General features: G+C 48.5%; 1 pseudogene; it reads right to left on the bottom strand.

Moving 5' to 3' along the window:
* Positions 1 to 9,105: 9,105 nt before the first annotated feature.
* LOC101020788 lies at positions 9,106 to 11,790 on the bottom strand (annotated as a pseudogene).
* Positions 11,791 to 15,612: the final 3,822 nt, after the last annotated feature.

Genomic DNA, 15,612 nt, shown 5'->3' with positions numbered 1-15,612 from the left:
ACTATCGGGTTTCTCTCCTATCATGGGAGATGGGGATGGGGGCAGGGGATCCCACCTTCCCTGCCTACTTCCCTGGGATCAAAAGAGGTCACAGGATATTCAGTGGACACGTTCTGAAAATCACTTGTCAGACGAGGTAATTATATTTCAGGTGATAACGTGAGCAGGGAAATGCCAATGCCTGAATCCCTGTGTCACAAAATAGCTTCATACTAGCCTGATACTCACGCACGACAGCAACGCAGAGCCCTGGCCGCTTTCCGGCCTCAAGCCTGCATTCTTCCATGGGGCATGACCGGGCCAACCGTCTCTGTCATCTGTTCCCCGCCTCCTGCCACTTGCCGAGAGTGGGGGCTGTGGAACCATCCCTTGGGGCCTCTGGACCTGTCTCTATCCCACCTTCCTCCTCTTCCACACCCGGCTTCCTGGGCCTCCTGCTTGCGGCAGCCCTGGCCCCTCCTCGCTGACCGCTCCCGCAGGGGAGAGAAGGCTGAGCCTCGCAGAGAAAAAGCTGGCGTTTCATGAACGTGTGTCATGAGCTGCATCATCTCATCAGAACTTGCACAACCCTCTGACTTGGCCATTTCATTTTTACAGATGAGGAAACTGAGGCTCGGTAACGTGTTCAATTTTGTGCCCAAATTCACACAGCTAAGAAGACACAGAACAAGACCCTGCGCCTTGGTCCCTGGAGCCTGTCTCTGCAGTGCCAGAGGGGCTCCGAAGCGCAGGTTTCCACCCCATTCTCTGCCTCTCCTAAAGGGACTGATTTCCAGCTTGGCCATATAGTGTGGGCAAAACACAACTGGCCCCACTCAGTCGCCTCTGAAGAGCTTTCCCAGCCCAAAAGGAAGACACCCAGCTAAGCAGACCAGCTGTCTGCACAGGCTTTGGGGAGACGGTGGCCCCAGGAGGGGTTCCCATTGATTCTATTTAAATAAGGGAGATGTAATAAGTATTTTTTGTCACAATGGTCAAAAGACAAAATGACAACAAATTTAGTTTAAAGATCTTAATTGTGGTCGGGCATGGTGATCCACGCCTGTAATCCCAGCACTTTGGGAGGCCAAAGCGGGTGGATCTCTTGAGGTCAGGAGTTCGTGACCAGCTTGGCCAACATAGCGAAACCCTGTCTCTATTAAAAATACAAAAAAAATAGCCGGGCGTGGTGGCGTGTGTCTGTAATTCCATCTACTCAAGAGGCTAAGGCTGGAGAACGGCTTGAACCCGGGAAGCAGAGGTTGCAGTGAGCCAAGATCGTGTCACTGCACTCCACCCTGGGCAACAGAGCGAGACTTTGTTTCCAAAAATAAAAATAAAAACAAACAAAAAAAACCCTTAATTGATTATTTATTCGTGATTTCAGAATCAGGCAGCCCCTGTACTGGAACAGGTTCAAAGCACCTTGGCCAGACAGCACGGTGGTCAGGCAGTAGCTGAGGATAGAAAATGGAAGGGCAACCTAGCATTGAATGGTTGCAGCTGTGAGTTTGCCTAAGTTGATTCAGTTGGCCACCCATGGTTGACTGAAGCTCAGCTGCTGTAATGAGCTGAGGCTCCGCTGTTTGTTACAGAAGTATACTCCTATGATAGGTTTTCAGTTAGTTTCTGAACTAAGTCAGGCTGCAGTTTGTTATTTCAGGGCTCGAGTGTGGGGGTGTCCTAGGGCCAAGTTTAGGTTAATTTAACACCACTGAGAGACCACGACATGACAAAGAAAAACCCAGCATTGATAAGGCACATCTAGACATTTCACAATACTTCTCAGCCTCCATGACTCTTGTAAATATTAATTTAACCCTCTGGGCAAATGGGTAATAAAATTCTCTTTGTATTAAGGCAGTGGTAAAAGTTAATAGGCTGTAAGCCAGAATCATTCCTGGGAGGTTTTACTGCTGAGCGTGTGAGTGCCTCGGATTGTACTGTGAGGCACTGAGTTTCTATGCCACACTCCATGACGGGAATAGCATTATCATTGCCTCATGTGGCATTCCCGTGATTGTTATGCAACCTGGTACAAAGTAGGTGTTCAATAAACATCATAAGGCCAGCTGTGGTGGCTCACTCCTGTAATCCTAGCACTGTGGGAGGCCGAGGCAGGTGGATCACCTGAGGCCAGGAGTTCAAGACCAGCCTGGCTAACATGGTGAAACCCAGTCTCTACTAAAAATACAAAAATCAGCCAGGTGTGGTGGCATGTGCCTGTAATCCCAGCTACCTGGGAGGCTGAGGCAGGAGAGTCGCTTGAACCTGGGAGGTGGAGGTTGCAGTGAACCGAGATTATGCCACTGCACTCCAGCCTGGGTGACAGAGCGAGACTCTGTCTCAAAAAAATTAAAATAAAATAAAGATAAACATCATTGTAATAAGTATTGAACTCAGCACACATAGCACAAAACAAAAATCTAGGGGCTACAGTTAATATTTTTTTAATGTCCATGGTTCAGGAATGGATCTAGAAACTTCTTCCTTTAGTGCCCTAAAACAGAGATCCTAAAAAACTAAGATGCTTTAGTTTGGGAAGTTTCCTGATCCCTCGTAGAATCTTCCTGATAGCTGACCCCAGTGCTCAGAACCATAACAAATTCTGAATTTTATACAGGAAGTGTGAAAAAAAAAAACCAAATTTTACCGCTGACCTCAACAAAAATAACAACCCCAGTCAAAGGTCTAGTGACACCAGGGTATCTTTTCAAAATGCCTGCAGCCTGGACGCGGTGGCTCATGCCTATAGTCCCAGCACTTTGGGTGGCTGAGGTGGGCGGATCACCTGAGGTCAGGAGTTCGAGACCAGCCTGGCCGACATGAGGAAACCCCGTCTTTACTAAAAATACAAAATAAGTCGGGCGTGGTGGCAGGTGCCTGTAATCCCAGCTACTCGGGAGGCCGAGGCAGGAGAATCCCTTGAACCCGGGAGGCAGAAGTTGCAGTGAGCCGAGATCGCAGCATTGTATAATAGCCTGAGCAACAAGAGCAAAACACCATCTCAAAAAAATAAATAAATGAAAAATAACAACAAGGGCGAAACACCATCTCAAAAAAAAAAAAAAGCCTGCTACCTGGTCACTGGTCACTAAACCTCAGGAATCCAAGGCCCTAGCTCACTCGGTGCTCACGGTTTGAGGGTGACATCTACCTGGTCTCTCTAAAAGAGCAAAAAATCATTCCATAGCATCACTATGAACACTATGAACCATCATTCTCCTCACTTCATCCCATGATCAGTCAAGCCAGGAAGGAAGAAGTCAGTAAGACACTGACACCCTTCCTGTTAGACAGGCAGGAAGACCCGCGCTTCGTTATCACACTGTAAATCAATCCTGACAGCTTCTCTGTGATCCTAAGTCTTCCTGCGGCATTCACTATTTTGTTTATGTCCTTTTGCTTTAATTCAAGAGCCTGTGACCACATCTTGCCCAGATCATGCTCCGCATTAGTAAAGTTGTGGCAGCTGTGGTGTTTGGCTGTTTTTCTTGCCCTCGAGTTAGCTCAAGCACTGGGGCTTTCACGTGCAGACACGCAGCGATGGGTGAGCAAGGATCTGGAGGAGCCTGGAGGGTCTGGGGCTGGTGGGTGGTTCTGGAAACCAGCAACTCTGGGGCCCCACCGTTCACCTGACTCTGCCACTGTCTCCATCTCTTTTTCTTGTGATGCTTCTCACTTCTCCTGCCCCCAGGCAGCCGCCGCATGGTAATCTGCTTGTCATTGTCTATGCCTCCTGCCCAAAGGAAGCCTTATCCTGCAGTGATCCCTCCTAGCCCTCCTGCTTCATTGCCTTTCCCGTGCAGGCTCTCGGGAAAGTCAGGTTCCACTGCTGCCAGCCTGCCTCTGCGTATTTCAGAGAGGTGACCTGGTGGGCGCTGGCAGAGCTCTCTGGGTCAGGCCCCTGCAGGGCCGATGACAAGCCTACCACATGGCCCAGAATAAGACACCACGTGCCCCCGGCAGCCGGGGTCTGTGCAGGTGCAGCTGTGTTTCAGGAGCAGGCTGATGTGGACACATCCAAGACAACAGCCTGGGGCACAGGAGCCTTTCCTCTGCCTCTCTATTTGGGTTTATGCATCCCTTCCTCTGGTCTACTCGGGTCACCAAAGTCCTCCGTGTTGTTGAGTCCAGTGGCCAATTTCCAGGCGCGGTTCTCCCTGACTTTGCGCGGGCTTCCGACTAGCTGTCTCCCTCTCCTCCTGGAAGAAACTCGGCCCCGGGACACCACGCTCGCCTACCACCGCCTGACTCTCCTGGCAGCCCCTTTCTTGGTCTCCTTCACTCTTCTGCCCCTCCCTTTATCATTCCCTAAGCAAGGGCTACAGATTCCTCGATTCCCTCATCGATGTCACCAGTCTGATCGCTTTCAATACCATCTCCACGCTGACGACTGGAATTTACACCTCCATCCCAGGCCTCCACCTGAACTCCAGCTGCAAACTCGCAGCTGCCGACCTTCCACTCAGTTGCCTAACACTCATCTGAAACCTAAAGTGCCCAGACTCCTGATATCCATTTCTAAGTTTAGTTTAATTTTTGTACATTAAAAAATTTAGGCCAGGCATAGTAGCTCATGCCTGTAATCCCAGCACTTTGGGAGGTTGAGGCAGGAGGGTCGCTTGAGCCCAGGAGTTTTGACCAGCCTGGGCAACACGTTAAAACCCTGTCTCCATTAAAAATATATATAAATTTAGGCTGGGCGCGGTGGCTCACACCCGTAATCCCAGTACTTTGGGAGGCCGAGGTGGGTGGATCACCTGAGGTCAGGAGTTCGAGACCAGCCTGACCAACATGGTGAAACCCTTTCTCTATGAAAAATACAAAAATTAGCTGGACATGGTGGCATGTGTCTGTAATCCCAGCTACTAAGGAGGCTGAAGCAGGAGAATCGCTTGAACCTGGAGGGTGGAGGTTGCAGTGAGCTGAGATCATGCCACTGCACTCCAACCTGGGTGACAGAGCTCTGTCTCAAAAAATATATATATATATATGTATATGTATACACACACACATATGTATATATACACTTATGTATAAATTTAATAAAAATGTTTCTGTAGGGAAACATCTTGGTATGTTGCCCAGTCTAGTCTCCAACTCCTGACCTCAGGTGATCCACCCACCTCGGCCTCCCAAAGTACTGGGATTACAGGCGTGAGCCACCACACCTGGCCTGATAGCCATTTCTATCAACTCCTCCCATGATCCTTCCCAAAAAAACCCCTGCTCCTCTGGGCTTTTTTGCAAATGGTAACTTTATTCTTCATGTTGCTCAGACAAAATCTATATATATGATAAAATATCTTAAGAGATATATTTGATACAGTCATCTTCAACTTCTCTTTTCTCTCACTCCCACTTCCAGTCTTCAGCAAATTCTGTGAGTTCCGCCTTCAAAATGTGTCCAGAATCCACCCTCTGCTAACCCACTCCCCGGCTCCCACGATCCTCCTGGCTCATCACCCGCTTCCACCTTTGCCTGCTGCAGTCTCTTCTCAACTCGAGTCAAGCCACTCCGTTCAGATATGATTAGATCGCGGAATTCCTCAACTCCAAACCCTCCAATAGACAGTTTCTGAAATTCAGTCTGTTTCTGTTACTGAAATTCAACCCAAGGTCATACAAGGCTCGCAGGCCCACGGTACCTGGACCCTCGCTGAATCTCTGACCCTTCTTCCTCCTTCTCTTGGTTCTCTTGCCGCACTTCCTCCAATACCCAAACATGCCCCAACCTCGGTGGCCTTTGTTCCTGAGAGATACCCTTATGGCTGCCCCACCATCTCCTGCAGGTCTTTATTCAAATGTTGCCTTCTCTTGAGGCCTTTCCTGGACACCTCAGCTAAAAACTGCCACCCATTCCCTGTAGAGCCCCCCTCCCTTCCCGCCTCAGTTTCCCTCCTGAGGACAGACCACTGTCTAACACCCCACATCCTTACTGATTTATTATCTGTATCTCCCATTGAACAAAGGCTCCGGGAGAGCAGGCATTTCTGTCTGTTCTGTTCTGTGCTGTATCCCTAGCACCTAGAAGAGTGTCCCACATGAGTTTCCATGAATACTTCTGGAATTCGCGAACCCGTGAACATTGCCCTGTTCACCAGTCTTTGCGAGGCAGCTGCTGTCTGTGTGTGCACGCTTTCTCATGGCTGGTTGCTAGCTGTCCTTCAGCCAAAACAGAACCTTTCCAGGGCGTGTTTGCCTGGAGAATACATTATTCACCTATGTGTTGTAGATCGACTGAGAGAGGGATTTTTTAAAAACAATTTATTTACTTTTAGATGGAATGTTGTTCTTGTTGCCCAGGCTGTACTGCAATGGCATGATCTCGGCTCAATGCAACCTCTGCCTCCTGGGTTCAAGAGATTCTCCTGCCTCAGCCTTCTGAGTAGCTGGGATTACAGGTGCGCACACCACCACGCCTGGCTAATTTTTGTATTTTTAGTAGAGACAAGGTTTCACCATGTTGACCAGGCTGGTCTCGAACTCCTGACCTCAGGTGATGCACCCGCCTTGGCCTTCCAAAGTGCTGGGATTAGAGGCATGAGCCACTGCACCTGGCCGAATTTTTTTATTTTTTTTTTAAATTCACAAGACTTTGTTACTCTGTTCCTTCACTGGTACAGTATTAAAAAATTAAGAATATTCACTTCACCCGATAGTCTCATTTGCAACTAAAGATGGTTCTATATGACATGGGCGCTATAAATGTTGGAAAGGCAGTAGAAGAGTCTTTGTCAGGCCGGCGCGGTGGCTCAAGCCTGTAATCCCAGCACTTTGGGAGGCCGAGACAGGTGGATCACGAGCTCAGGAGATCGAGACCATCCTGGCTAACACGGTGAAACCCCGTCTCTACTAAAAATACAAAAAACTAGCCGGGCGAGGTGGCGGTTCCTGTAGTCCCAGCTACTCGGGAGGCTGAGGCAGGAGAATGGCGTGAACCCGGGAGGTGGAGCTTGCAGTGAGCTGAGATCGCGTCACTGCACTCGCCTGGGCGACAGAGCGAGACTCCGCCTCAAAAGTAAAAAAAAAAAAAAAAAAAGAAGAGTCTTTGTCAGAGGCCCTTGGTTACTCACTACTAAAGTCTCTAAGCTTCAAGAAGTTGGACTCTCAGAGAAGGAAGGCATTCTTCGTTGAGGGCCAGGGAGGGCGTGTATGGGAGGCTTGCTGACATTGAATTTGTAGATCTAATCAGGAAACTGCCCGACCACCTGCCAGAAAGCAATTATTTCTATTGTATTGTAATTGTTCCAGCCACATGATAATATGATGATAATCATCATGAGGTCATTTAAAACTATGTCAGAATGACATTTAATTCATAATCCCTGAGGTGAAATTTAGGAGGAAAAAACTTTCTGTAATTTAGTTTAAAATGTCCATATATTGAAATGAACAGTGTTCAGTGTTTACTGCATGACACTTCCTCGCTTTCTCTTGTATATATTTGTCATGTTATATGTTAAAGTATGAATGATTGTCAGGCTCTAGCTGAAAAGAGAGGGCTGTAACAAGTCACCTGGGGTTCTGATTCCTTTCTCCATTTATTCCAGTCACCCCACAGTTGACGATGTCTAGTCCATCCGGCAGGTACAGGGGCAACTATAAAATAGGAAGAGGTTTTTATTACTTTCCAGTCCCGTTCTAAATGGAGCTGGTGACTGCAGTAGCCTGTCAACCTGCTGGTGATAAAACCTTTCAAATAAAACCTTCTCTTCTGCAAAGATAAAGAAAACTAGATTCAGAGTCTAATCTCCTTGCTTCTTATAACCTTCTTCTTCTTCTTCTTCTTTTTTAAGAGCCACTGTGAACATTATTTTTAAAGCCAACAATGAAACTCTGTGCTTCCACAATACAACTTAGGCCTTCAAACACACAGATGCTGCTGCCTTTGAATCACGGCCTCGCTCACTTCCCTCAGTCCTGGCAAATGAAGCAATTCAGAGGGATTGAACTGAAGCCCATCTCTATCCGCCCTGCATCTCCTCTACCTTCCAGGCTGTGTTGCTGAAGGAGACAGCTCAGGGGAGATGGCATGGACGCATGCTGGAGGATCCTGCAAAATTCCGACCAGCCAGCCATGAGGCCAGTGGTGCTGACCCTCTACGCCAGATGGGAAGGCAGAAACACAATCTGTTTCGCTCTGCAAACATCTGGGAACAAAATGGTCTGTCCACCAGCGCAAAATACCACCCCTAAGCAGTATTTCCAATTGTTCTTTTCATGGGCTGTCTTTGCACACACTCAGTGAGGCCAGCTCAAGCGATTATTACTATAGTCCATGCTTTGCAACCACACCCGCACATAGAAAAAGAAAGAAGGCTTTCCGGTTCATTTCTTGATGTCAAAACAACTCTGGCACCAACACATCTGGCAAATACCTTTCTGCGGGCACACCCAAACGAGACCAATATCATTTATGGTAGATGCACACATTCTAAATAAAATACTAGGCCAGGTGAGGTGGCTCATGCCTGTACTCCCAGCACTTTGGGAGGCCGAGGAGGGTGGATCACCTGAGGTCAGGAGTTCGAGACCAGCCTGGATAACATGGCAAAACCCTGTCTCTACCAAAAATACAAAAAAATTAGCCGGGCATGGTGGTGCATTCCCATAATCCCAGTTACTTGGGAGGCTGAGGCAGGAGAATCAATTGAACTCGGGAGGTGGAGGTTGCAGTGAGCTGAAGTCACACCACTGCACTCCAGCCAGGGCAACAGAGCCAGACTCCATCTGTATAAATATATAAATAAATAAATACTAGCAAATATATCTTGGACAAGAGTGAAAAATAGTGCAAATGGGTCCTGTGTTGGTCTGTTCCTGCTGCTGTAACAAAATAGCTTGTATTGGGTAATTTATAAACAATTGAGGCCCTGAACTCCTGGCCTCAAGCGATCCTCCTTCCTCAGCCTCCCAAAGTGCTGGCGTTCCAGGCATGAGCCACCATGCCTGACCTGGAAGATGTGACAGATGAGTCTTTTAGTAGAAAAACTCCCCTTGTGAATTCCTCAATCCAGCCCCTCCCACCCTCACCCCTAAAAATAAATAAGAAGAGAAAAAGAAACTCCCGTGGCCACACCATCGACACACACTTCATGGCAATCCGGAATGTGCCGAACTTCAGGTCTTCGCCTTGGCGGGTGGCCTGTCCACTCCCAGGACCACAAGCTGGTCTCTCTGGTGAGGCTCTAGGGCAGCTGCTCTGGGGCTTCGCATTCTCTTGTTCCACCCTTTTCACGTCGCAGGCAAACTCGGCCTCTGCTGGGCTTGGACTCCATGCAATTGGCCTCAGTGGAAATCGCAGTGTCCTCCAATCTGCAGGAAGGGGTGGGCATTCAGGGCCACAATCCGGGTTTGCCCTGGCAGGGCCACGTCAGCCAAAGTCACATCCACCACGGCCATGAGCACGTGGTACTTGTGCTGCCGCCGAGCACCCTCCAGCACAGGAAGGATGTTGGTCCTCTTCTTGGTCAAGTTAATAACGCGAGGCCAGAGCGGTGGGAGGACTCCACGGCCTAGACTAGACCACCTGGGCCTACAATGTCAGAGACATGGGAGACGGTGGTGTCCGAGGCAGCCCCGAGGGAGAGCACCTGGGCCCTGGCTTGATGTGGAAGGGGTTCCATGCCTGGGACTCCATGCTGTCATCTCCTGGTGAAATGGGGACTCTCTCCTCTCCATAAACTGATTCTCCAGGGACCAGATTCTCAGTGACTACTGCATGATCTGATCCTTTCCTCCACAGTCAGACACCTCAGCCCATACGGATCCACTGTCACATTCTTCCCAGACTGCTTTCCTCCTCCATTCCCTTCCATTTCTTCCATTCCTCCTTCCTTCCTTCCACCACCACCTTCCTTCCTCCACCACCTCCACCATCCATCCTTCCTGTCCATCCTTCCTCCACCCTCTTCCTCCACCTCCTCCACTATCTTCCTCTTCCCCACACTCAGATCATTCCTTCCTCCCCTCTTCCACCACCTCCCCTTCCTCCCCCTCCTTCCCTCTATTCCTTCCACCTCCACGGACTCAGTCCACCAAAAGCCTCCTTATTTCCCTACCCACGGACACCAATACCCCCCTCACCAGCTACCCCTAGGGACTAAAACCTGGCTTCATGGTGAGCCCTGACTTGTGCAGTTCCAGAATCCACAACTCCACAAGTCTGGGACTTTCGCACATGGGAAAGAGTGGAAGACATTTTTAAAAACAGGAGTACTGAAGAGCGATTTATGCCACCATGCAGTTCAGTGTGTCTTTTAAAGAATGCTGCAATAGCTATGCAATTTTAGGAGTAACTACATCCAATAACTGTTAATGCAAGTAATGCATTTTATTAAACTACACAAATACTTAATAAAACAGTAGTACTATTGGATTATCCAACAAGCAGATCAATGAAACAAAATGTATTGAATGAAAATTGAGTACGTCGGCCAGGCACGGTGACTCACATCTGTAATCCCAGCACTTTGGGAGGCCGAGGTGGGCGGATCACCTGAGGTCAGAAGTTTGAGACCAGCCTGACCAACATGGAGAATGGAGAAACCCTGTCTCTACTAATAATAGAAAAATTAGCCTGGCATGGTGGTGCATGCCTGTAATCCCAGCTACTTGGGAGGCTGAGGCATGAGAATTGCTTGAACCTGGGAGGCAGAGGTTGCAGTGAGCGGAGATCACGCCACTGCACTCTAGCCTGGGCAACAAGACTGAAACTCTGTGTCAAAAAAATAAAAAGAAAAAAAGAAAAAAGAGAAAAAAAAAGAAAATTGAGTACCTAATATGTTCCAGGCACTGGGCACTACAGAACCTATGTTTACATGTGGTTCCTGCCTGTGAGGTTAGCTATAGTGGAGACTGACCCTCAGTGATGCTGTAGTAACTAATGACCATAGTGGTGGGGAGTTGGGGGAGGTGTGATGGGTAGAATGATGTCCCCCAAAAAGATCTGTGCACCTGAGACCTGTGAATGTGGCCTTATAGAAAGAGTCTTGGCTGAGTGCAGTGGCTCACACCTGTAATCCCAATACGTGGGAAGGCCAAGGATCGCTTGAGCCCAGGAGTTTGAGACCAGCCTGGGCAACATAGCAAGATTCTATATCTAAAAAAAAAAATAAGAAAAAAATTAGCTGGGTGTGGTGGTGCACACCCATAGACCCAGTCACTTGGGAGGCTGAGGTGGGAGGATCACTTGAGCCCAGGAGTTCCAGGCTGCAGTGAGCCATGATTATGCCACTGCATTCCAGCCTGAGCAACAGAGTGAGACCCTTTCTCAAATAAAAGAAAAAAGAAAAAGAAACACTGAGTGTGCCTAAGCCCCTTGAGTGTGTATTCTGTCATGCCTTTCCCTCTAGAAGATAAAGTTTGATAGTAGAATTGTTATAGATTTCTATCCTTGGATAAAATACCCAGAGATGTGCCTCGTCACTCCGGGCCCAATCCCCGAACAGAAGGCACAGCCTCCCGACTCTCCCTAGACCAGAGTTTCTCAGAGTATGATAAACACAGCACCTGAAAGCCTATGTTAAGGTTTAAAATCCAAGACCCACGCCCAGATTTCCTGAATCAGAGTCTCCTGGGGTGAGGCCCACGAGTGTGCATTTTGAAAGATCGTCTCACGTATTTGGATGCACACTTAAATTTGAAAGCCCCTGCATTCACGCATCTATGACACCCCTTCTCAGCTCTAAAGCGTCTGACCTACACTGCATTCTTGATTCTGTTCCCACCTATCAACTGAGCCTCCAACTACCCATCTAGAAAATAGAGAAAAATCTTACCTGCCACTAGGTCCTTGTCTAGCATTCTTTGAAATCCTGAGATCGGAGGGTCCAGAAAAAGGAGCACTATTATTTATCCACCTTCACTTACCAGAGATAGCCCTCAGTGTTTTCCTTCCCTATTTGTGCTGGAATTTGCCAAAGTCGGAAAGGCCTGGGAGCCTGGAAGATCCTGGTTTCTCTCTCACTCCACGTACGTGGCAGGTTAACAGAGTCTTCCTCTGTCACCCAGGCTGGAGTGCAATGGCCCCGTTTCGGCTCACTGCAAGCTCCGCCTCCCAGGTTCAAGCGATTCTCCTGCCTCAGCCTCCCGAGTAGCTGGGACTACAGGTGCATGCCACCACGCCCGGCTAGTTTTTGTATGTTTAGTAGAGACGGGATTTCACTGTGTTGGCCAGGCTGCCCTCCAACTCCTGACCTCGTGATCCGCCTGCCTTGGCCTCCCAAAGTGCTGGGATTACAGACATGAGCCACCACGTCTGGCCAACAAGGTAAGTTTCGTGGGCTTCAGATGTCTCTTTTTTCCCCTTCCTTGAAATAATTTGAGTCAAATCTGGAGACTGCCCTCAGGCCCAGTTGAGCTCCGAGGAGTTTGAGCTAGTCAAGTCTCCAAAGGATTCATAGCCAAGCTCTGAAACTGGTTACTCCACAGGAAAGCCCATCTACCTCCCAGCACCTCAGGGGCCCACAGCGCAAGCAGGTGAGCTGGCTGCAGGATTGAGAGGCTGCTCAGTACATGGGGTTACTCGTTTAACACTGCAGCAACCCCACGAGCTGGGGTTCATCCTTTTCATTTTTGAAACAAGAACAATGAGGCTCAGAGAAGTTAAGTCACACGACTGGTAAAGTGGCATCGTTGTGATTTGTGGTCGACAGCATCCTGTCTGTGGACAGGAGGCACACTCTGGCACTCAGCATTGAGTAGTCCGGGATGCAGGGCCCTGCCCCAGGCTCCAGCCAGGTCATCGCCATGGTGAGTACTGGCTCCTGCTGGTCCTGCAGGCTCAGGGAAGGTGCTCCACACACATTTGGTGAGAGCATGATGCCTCTACCTAGGAGTGGCTGCCTGTTCCTGAACTTGAGCTGACTTCTCTCTTACAGGCTGCCTGACCCCAGAATGTGCTCCCCGAAACTATCCATCCCGCAAGCCCCACTCCTCTGTCCCACTATCAGACGGGACCCTATGTGTATTGGAAACCCCCTCCACTTCCCCACCAACTGCTTGGCTACGATACCAGCTGTTTTCCAGGCAGGTAGATTCCAAATGTTTAGTTTGCTGGACTGAATTTCCCTGTGGTCCCTACAAGTAAAGATTTATTGTTTTTCAAGGGCCTGACCCATCTCAGTGTGAGGATCTTTGTCAAGGGCTGGGCCTATTCCTCCCACCGTTTGACTGTGGCTAACCATCCTAGGCCCTGTTTCATTCTCAGACAGGACAAGGTGCTGGATGCCTGACTCTTGTGCAGGGACTTGCTACCTACAGAGATCACCAGCCTTCTGAGATTCTATATTCCTTTTCTCCTGGAGATCCCATTCAAGTGATTGCGAGTAACAAAACAGCACTAATCCCACAATGCCAAGGATACAGAGGTGCATTCAGCAGGCTAGGTATTTCAACACATTTAGAGAAGATGGGGAGGGTCTGAAGCGATGCAGGGAAAGCTGCCCTCCAGAGGGGACGTGTGGCCGAGCAGACGGCTGAGCTGCCGGGCACAGCGCCAGAAGCTCCAGGTGTACACAGCTCAGGTGTGACAGAGGAAGGAGGTGAGAGGAGAGCGAAAGAATGAAATGCAATATATATATATATATATATTTGTATATTTCATTTTCTTACAAAAGCCACACATGCTTCTGTAAAGATTCAATGAATGCTGGAATGCCTAAAGTAAAATGAGTCATCTTTGCCTGTCACCCTCCAATAGTTGGAATGTACTTCCTCGGCATAATTACGGTTAACAATTTTTTTTTGTGGTGGGGGACAAAGTCTTGCTCTGTCGCCCAGGCTGGAGTGCAGTGGCACAATCTCAGCTGACTGCAACCTCCACTTCCCGGGTTCGAGCAGTTCTCCTGACTCAGCTTCAAGAGTAGCTGGGATGACAGGCGCGTGCCACCACACCTGCCCAGATGATTTTTGTATTTCTTTTAGTAGAGACAGGGTTTCCCATGTTGCCCAGGCTGGTCTCAAACTCCTGGCCTCAAGTAGTCCACCCACCTTGGCCTTCTAAAGTGCTGGGATTACAGGCGTGAGCCAATGTGCCCAGCTGACTGTTAACAATTTTTTAAATCTCTATCCTTGAATTTTCGTTTATTTTTTGAAACACATGCAAACACATGTATTTGTAGATTTTTAAAACATAAAATAGGATCACACTATATGTTTTAAAATGTAGGTTTCATTATTATTCAGGTATGGTGAGGCCAACTAATCAGGAAACAACTGCTATTAAAAACACAGTTTTGGCCAGGCACGGCAGCACGTGCCTCTAATCCCAGTACTTCAGGCAGCCAAGGTAGGAGGATCACTTGAGGCCAGCAGTTTGAGACAACATATTGAGACTTCATATCTACAAAAATAAAAATGAAAATAATTAGCCAAGCACGGTGGTGCACGCCTGAGTCCCAGCTACTCGGGAGGCTGAGACAAGGGAATCACTTGAGCCAGGAGTTGGAGGCTGCAGTGAGCTATGATTGCGCCACTGCACTCCAGCATGGGTGACAGAGCGAGAGCCTGTCTGTCTCCAAAGAAAAGAGATAGTTTATTATTCCCATTTCCTGAGAGGAGAGGAACACTATAACAGGCAGGGCCACTTGGGAAAGTGCCAGGGTCAATCAGAAGGCAGCAGGAGTGAGGGCAAAGGCTGGCCAAGAGCCTTTATTGTGGTTTCCTGGGAAGAAATGGGCAATGCAGTGTCAGCAGGACAGGCAGGTACAGGAGTGCCTAGTCTGAATAATGGATATAGGCACTACCCCAGTTGCTTGTGCCTGGGCCTGGTGTGATTCGAGCAGAGGGACAGTGGCCCAACCTGGCAGAGGTCAGTAAAGGCGGGAGGTGGCAGGGATGGGTTCTGGATTCATGAAAATGTGAAGTGCATTCCCAGGGGAGTCATTTGCTGTTGTAGGAATTAGCCAGCCTGGGAGGGTCGGTTTCTCCATGATCAGCAACACCTTAAGATGCCAGATTAGCAAGAGTACAGAAAATTAAAAAATAAAAATGAAAGGTTAATATGGCATATCTCTAACTTTTAAGCTAAATGGTATAGTCAGGCTGGGCACAGTGGCTCACGCTTGTGATCCCAACACTTTGGGAGGCCGGGGCGGGCAGACCGCTTAAGGCCAGGAGTTGGAGACCAGCCTGGCCAACATGGTGAAGCCCCGTCTCTACTCAAATACAAAAATTAGCTGGGCATGATGGTGCACACCTGTAATCCCAGCTACTCAGGAGGCTGAGACAGGAGAATTGCTTGAACTCGGGAGGCAGAGGTAGAGGTGAACCGAGACCACGCCACTGTACTCCAGCCTGGGTGACAGAGCAAGACTCCATCTCTAAGCATAAATCAGAATAAATAAGCAATGTATCCAGAACAATAGTACATACATAATGGCTTGTTCTTTTTAATAACTTCGTCATATCCCATAATTTGGATGTTCCCCATTTGAATGTGAATCCCATGAAGGGACAGTTTTGTCTCCTTTTATCCAGACTCAGAGTAGATGCTCAAAAATATCTGTCAAATGAACAAACAAATGACCCACCATAGACTCAACCACTGCCTTATCAACAGATATTCAGATTATTTATTATTATTTCAGACAACACTTCAATAAACCTATCTGTATCTATAGTTGT

The sequence above is a fragment of the Papio anubis genome, chromosome 3 (assembly GCF_008728515.1).
Source record: "Papio anubis isolate 15944 chromosome 3, Panubis1.0, whole genome shotgun sequence".
Taxonomy (NCBI): Eukaryota; Metazoa; Chordata; class Mammalia; order Primates; family Cercopithecidae; genus Papio; species Papio anubis.
Note: the sequence above shows the minus strand (reverse complement) of the source record. Positions and strands in the feature narration are given on the sequence as shown.